Raw genomic sequence first — 6459 nt, 5'->3', positions numbered from 1 at the left:
CCAAAGAGAAGCAGACTAAGGATCCTTTCCTCTGTCTCTTCAGCAGCAAGGTTCCCCCACGGCGCTCCGAAGGCGGCTGCCCGGGGAGCAGCAAGGCACCGTGCCGGGGGGCTGAGCGCGGTGTCGCGCGGCGGTAAATCCCCTCGCAGGCTGGCCGGAGCCGCGAGCGGCTGGTGCCGCAGCCCCGCGCGGCGACAGCTCTGCGCGCGGAGCCCGCCGCAGCGGGGCGGCTGCCGCGCCTCTGCCGTCAGCCGGGCCGCGCCGCTCTCGCCCTCATCTCCGCCAGCCGCGAGGTGGGGGAAGGACCCCGCTCCCGCCGCGCCGAGAGGGCAGCCGGGCGAGCGGCATCCGCGGCTTTAATCACCCCCAGGAGCACCCAGTGGGAGGCGGCGCGCGGCGGCGTGGCACTCGGCGTGACACTCGCCCCGCGCACCGCACCGCGGTCTCCTCGTGGCCGCCGCGGCCGTCCGCCACGCGRCAGCGTCTCCTCGGGGAGCACGGCCTGGCCAGCGGCTCCCAAACCGGCGTTTCTCCGGCACTGCTGTCCCAAAATGCTGGTTTTGGTGGCTGTGCAGTGAGGGAAGGGCAAGAAAAGTTTGGAGGTCTTAATACCAGCATTGCTCAATTTGCAATTGATTAGTCTTTCCTATAGCTTTCCTATKGAAAATATACACTAAATACTGTTTCTTCTGCAAAACACCTTTTTTATTACTATTTTGAGAAGTGTCTCAGCAATTTTAAGGCCCAAATCCATTCCTGGGAACTCACCTTGTCAAAAACGAGCAGTTTGATGTGTCCTCRTAGAACTGGGACAGCGCTAAAGCTATAGAAAATACATAGTCAAGGTGTCCCTTCCGCAAAATGACAACTGAATTAAGTGTTTGCGGCGTTATCTATGACATACTGTGGCRTCATTAAAAAAAAAGAAGAAAAAAAGAAAAAAAGCCTCAAGTAAATTTGCAGCAAAGATATCCAGGATTTGGAAATAACTATTTCTACAGCTTGCAAGGCATCACACCTATTAGTATAGGAGAGCAATGTGGGCAACATTAAAGCTGCTCCATCACTGCTGCTTTCATAGAAGAATAAACTTCCAAAGCACTAGTGGTACTTGTCTGTGGGGCAAGGTGTCCCTGCTCCTACAGCACAGTGTAGGCAACAGCAGCGGGGACCTAAATATCGCTGGCAGATTTGCACTTCTGGTAGACACTCAATTATAATGGTCGCCTTTGAAAAATAAGTTGTAAAAGCAGCCAGGCCTGAACTTCTGCCCCATCACAAAATAAACTTGAATATCGTCATTTGACAGTCACATTTCAGAAGATGAAAAGGATGTGTAACATGAAGGGGAAAATGGTGGAGAATAAGGGGGAAAAAGACCTCCAAGTAATCCCAGTACTAATACCCATGGGATTTGATCAGCAGCGAGTATTTGTGGAAGATACTAGACAGCCAGGGGCAGGTAGAAGGGAAGGGCACAGGAAAAATAAAGGCAGAACTTAAACTCCAAGCTAACAACCTAAAATGCAACTTAATGCAAACAATCAGTTCTGAAATGTTTGAAATATAAATTTAAATGCAGGAGCATAGAAATTCCACTAGCAGGCAGCAGTGATTTCCATAGAGTACCAGGTTAGCAGTTGTTTAAAGCAATTTTTTTCTTCCTCTGTAAGATGATGGGACAGGGAAAGTTACRGTGCTTTTGTACATTTCATTTAGGCTTCCTTCATGCCATGAACAGAATAGTCAAGATACCTTTTTTCTCCCTTTTCACAAACACCATTAGTTCACAAAAAGCACAAGTTTTCACATAGGGCCTAGAAGTAGCTGAACGGCTGTTGTCTTGATTGATGTTGATTGAGCACAGAGAGGCTGCACCCCAAAAGCAGTGTTCTCTGCTGCCAGAGATGCATTTTTCAGAGCAGATAACAAGGCACCAGTCAAAGGCAAAAGAAAAGATGCTGCATTAATAGAATTTAGGAAATAACTCCTGCTATGRTAAAAAAAAAAACTTCATGTGTTCYCATATTACAAGGGGACAAGGAAGTCTAGTATGGATGAGAAAAATAGAAAGAGGCAAGTTAGAGAAAGTTGGAAGAATTGCTGGGGAGAGGTAACTGGAAGAAATATAAAGCACTGGTGAAGGACAGCTCAGATAAAAAGAAAAAAAAATAGGAGGACAAATGATCGTATTCAGAGATGCACATGGGAATACACAGAAAAGAGCAAAATTAAGGCTATATCCAATTTGGCAAGGAGTGCCCCAAAATAAATAAAAATAAATAAATTTAAACTCTGCTTTCAAAATACACTGCAGTGCTAGCAGAAAGATTATTACTTGGCCTGCCACATGCTTGGAAAGGTAGGTAAGTTTCTGTACCAGGAAACTTAGTGTGAGAGACCTCCCAAAAGAGTCTCAAGATACGCATTAAGAAAGGTTGGCTTTCCATGCCCATCCCTAAAAACACTCTTTAATATTCATTCCACAAAGACAAAAAATCAGTTTTCTTTCCCATTGTATAGTCAAAGTCCTGAGCTAGGCATATAAATAGAAGAGAAATCAGAGTCAAAGATGCATTTTTTCCCACAAATACTCATGCAAAAAGAAGCACTGAAGGAATGGCTTTTGGCAGACATGAAAGCAGCAYCATGGGCAGACTGGGCAGGACTATGAACACTTTGCTGTGATTTTCATAGCAAACCAATCTAGACTGAGACCTAGTAAAAGGAAGGGACTGCCAGGCCGGTCCCGTTTTCCTACTGGGAGGTGTGRGGAGACATCAAGCTTGCACTAATGGTAGAGCTGCAGTGGTACCAGGTTTGCTTTCTGGTGACAGCTATAATGAACCAAATATGTGCAGAAAGGCTGATACAGCAATTAATTCAAGATTTCAGCTCAGAGCAGAGGGTTAAGCCCTGGAGTAATTTAGGCTTGCTACCCACTGAGGCAAATTTTCGAGAATTTGGAAGAAGTCCCTCACAGATGTTCAGGGTGGATGTAGTGCAGGGTTGATGCTTCCAGGCAACGGAAGACCCCAATTTTTGTAGTGACTTGATCACAGATCACCTAACCTCATGTTAACCATAAGTAAATCAAGTCCTGTGGCTTCTCCCTTGGTAAAGAACTATAGCTGGCTGCAAGTACACAGCTCTGAAGCCAGATTGGCTGTGGGAACGGTGCTAAATTCCCTGGAAACCCTGATTTCCACCACCACCACCCACTTCTTTTGCAGATGCCCTCTCCACAAGCCTGGAGAACTGTGGTCTGTGTGGCCACAGCTACACCCCAGGGATGCTGGCAACTTGCCTAAGTGCTATCTTACAAGTGAAGGGCTGAGGGATTAAGAGTAATGGTGGGAGGGAAAAAGCACACATATGTCCACAGAAAGATGATTAATTCTCCCTTCCATGTCAGTAAGACAACTGCTGTCTAAAAAAAAAAATTATTTGGAACCAGCTGTTCTTCTACATCTAGATGAAAAGAAGAAAAAGCTCATGTGTTTGTTTTTTCTTTTTCTTTCTTTTTTTTTTTTTTTTTTTTTTTTTTTTTTGTGGTGGTAGTGAATTGGTTTGTTTGTTTGTTTTGTTTTAGCCTCCACCTCTACCAGCTGAGGTTTGTTTTATCTTACCTGACTCCCTGTTTTTCCAAAATAATACCCTCCTTCACGCCCCCCAAAATCCCCAAACCTGGAGGCTAGGCAGTTCACAGGTGTTCTCTTTATTCCTCTCCAACAGGTCAGATCAGTGCTCCTGAGCTGCAGCCGGCTTCAGGATACTCAGAATTTAATAAGACTCTGCTCTCACTGCTGGTGTCTCACATGAGCTTTCCACTGCTTGAGAAATTAAAGATTTAGAAAACAACAAGTGTGATGGATTCTGCCAGCATGCAGGTCTCAGCACAGAGTGAAACTGCCCAAATCCACAGGCAAACATGTGAGCAGAGCTTGGGAGAGACAGAGTAGAATAAGTGAATGAAAACAAAATAGAAATTCCAAGGAGGGGTGCTCACATTTTCAAAGGTTAGTTAAGGTTTAAGGATTTGGGGGTTTGTTTGTTTGTTTTGTTTGTTTTCTCAAAGCTCTCAATATCACGGCTGCATGCAGAAGATAATTTCCATCCTCTGGACTAAGTGAAGCTGACAAAAATGAAATAGCAAAACCAAGACGATAATAAATGTGTAATAGTTTCATTCTGCATTTGGAAAGCGTGGTTGTGAGGCTCTGCAAGGTTCTGCACAGCTCTGGTGCCCTCTTGAGCTCCTGTTGAGAGTAAAGAGAAAAATTTACAGTATCACATTTGGTCTTCACCTCAGCATCTCGGAATAAGACTGTCTATTAAAAAAGTTATACATATTTCTTATAGTATAAACGATGGGCTTTACCAGTACATCTTCAAGAATGCTAACCAAAAAAAGAAAAAAAAATAAAGTTGAAGAGCTAAAGCTTAGAACATAAGGAGACACCAAAAATCAGTGCAAATATGTAAGAGAAGCAAACCCATCTTTTATAGTCATGAACATTATTAGTGCATACTTCACCTCATCTTTCTCAGCAAATCAAAGTTCCCAGAGATTTTTCCATAACTTCAGACAGAAGCCTTAAAAATGTATAGGGGTTTTCTACCACAGATGATCCAAAGTACTATGCATATTTCTGGTGTTCAAAAATACAGCTTCATCTTAGGTGACCCTGCATGTGTAGGGAGGTTGGACTAGATGACCTCTGAGGTCCCTTCCAACCTTAAGCGTTCTCTGATCCTAACTTCAGATTTTATTATCAAAATCAAACTGACATCTTGATTTAAAAGGTGTTCTTTTTAAACTGGGAATTCATACTAAATGTTTAATCATCAACTATGTTTGCATCTTTCTAACTCTACTAGGATGTAATACTACATTAATGATGACATTTTTGAACAATAGAAGTTAATGTGAATCATATAGGAAATATCACAGCACAATTGGGCCTGTTTTCTCCGGGGAAGAGAAGGCTGAGAGGGGATATGATTAACATGTATAAGTTCAGGAAGGGAGAATGCAGGGAGGAAGGGGACAAGCTCTTCTCATTGGTGGCCAGTGATAGGACAAGGGGTAATGGTCATAAGCTGGAGCACAGGAAGTTCCATCTCCAGGTGAGGAGGAACTTCTTTACTGTGAGGGTGACAGAGCCCTGGCACAGGCTGCCCAGGGACGTTGTGGAGTCTCCTTCTCTGGAGGTCTTCCAAACCTGCCTGGATGCCACCCTGTGCCACATGCTCTAGGTGTGCCTGCTTGAGCAGGAAGGTTGGACTAGATGATCTCTAGAGGTCCCTTCCAACCTTGAATATTCTGTGATTCTGTCAATTAAGTGGTTATAATCTCTTAAAAGATTGTTCTTTAATAGTACAGGACATTTGATTCATTTCTTTAACAAAATTAAACTGCTGTCAATAACATAGGTCTTATGAGAGGCCCTAAGAATTACACCTTCCTTCTAAACAAAACATTTATCCTCCTGTATATATTAAGCCTTAACAGATGGTCAGGAGATAATCTGATTGACAAGGAATTATTGAAGCTTTCTCTTTACAATATAGTAAGCTGTATTTGTACTTTTACTGTAAGTGCAAGCAGAAAAGTTTGCACTGCATTTGAGTCAAAGACAAAAGGACAAACTTCTCCAGCATGATTTCCTGGAGAGCAATGATTTAGAATATCCAAAGGACATGATCCCATAATCAAAGCCAAATACATAGATAAGGTTCTAGTCCAGATAATTAAAGTGCTGAGACATACTCCATCTGGTAAGAGATTAAACTGAGGTCCATCTATCGTTTACTACCAGAAGCTGGAACATCTGCTTTTTTTCCCTCCACGGCAAAGAAGAATAAGGGATTACTTTACAACCTGTGTCAATAGCAGAAATTTAGGGTTGAGATGGGTGAGGAGAAACCACCACCTAAAAACCAAAGGTCCAGATACCAACAATCGTCTGGGCCCCAGACACTTCTGAGGGCTTTTCAGTCCCTTGCTGAAGCAGGTGGCTCAGAGCAGGGCCAGCTCATAAACTGAGTTCTCAGTTCCATCCATTCTGCATCATCATGAAACCCACTGAGCTGAAGTTGATGCTGGAGCAGRAGGACTATTCAGTCCATATGCATAATCACCTGCTCTGTACATGCACACATACATTTTTATATATATATGTATATATAAAACATATAAGAATATATATATATATATAAAAAAAACTTCAGAGAGAATGTAGAAAATTTTATCCTGGGTTCCACAAACCAGCAAAACTCACATTAAAAGCCTTGTACTGAGAAATTTCAAAAACTTCAGCATTTCAACAAAATTCTTTTAATGGCACTTTATTTTCCCTTGCAAAAGATCTTTTCAAAAGAGCTCAAAAGAACTGGCTCACCACCAAGAAACAAATGATTTGACATGGTACTTAATACCCAATATAAATGATAAAT

The sequence above is a fragment of the Nothoprocta perdicaria genome, unplaced genomic scaffold (genome assembly GCF_003342845.1).
Source record: "Nothoprocta perdicaria isolate Ctin4 unplaced genomic scaffold, notPer1 scaffold_116, whole genome shotgun sequence".
In the NCBI taxonomy this organism is placed as follows: Eukaryota; Metazoa; Chordata; class Aves; order Tinamiformes; family Tinamidae; genus Nothoprocta; species Nothoprocta perdicaria.
This window is presented reverse-complemented; position numbering follows the sequence as displayed.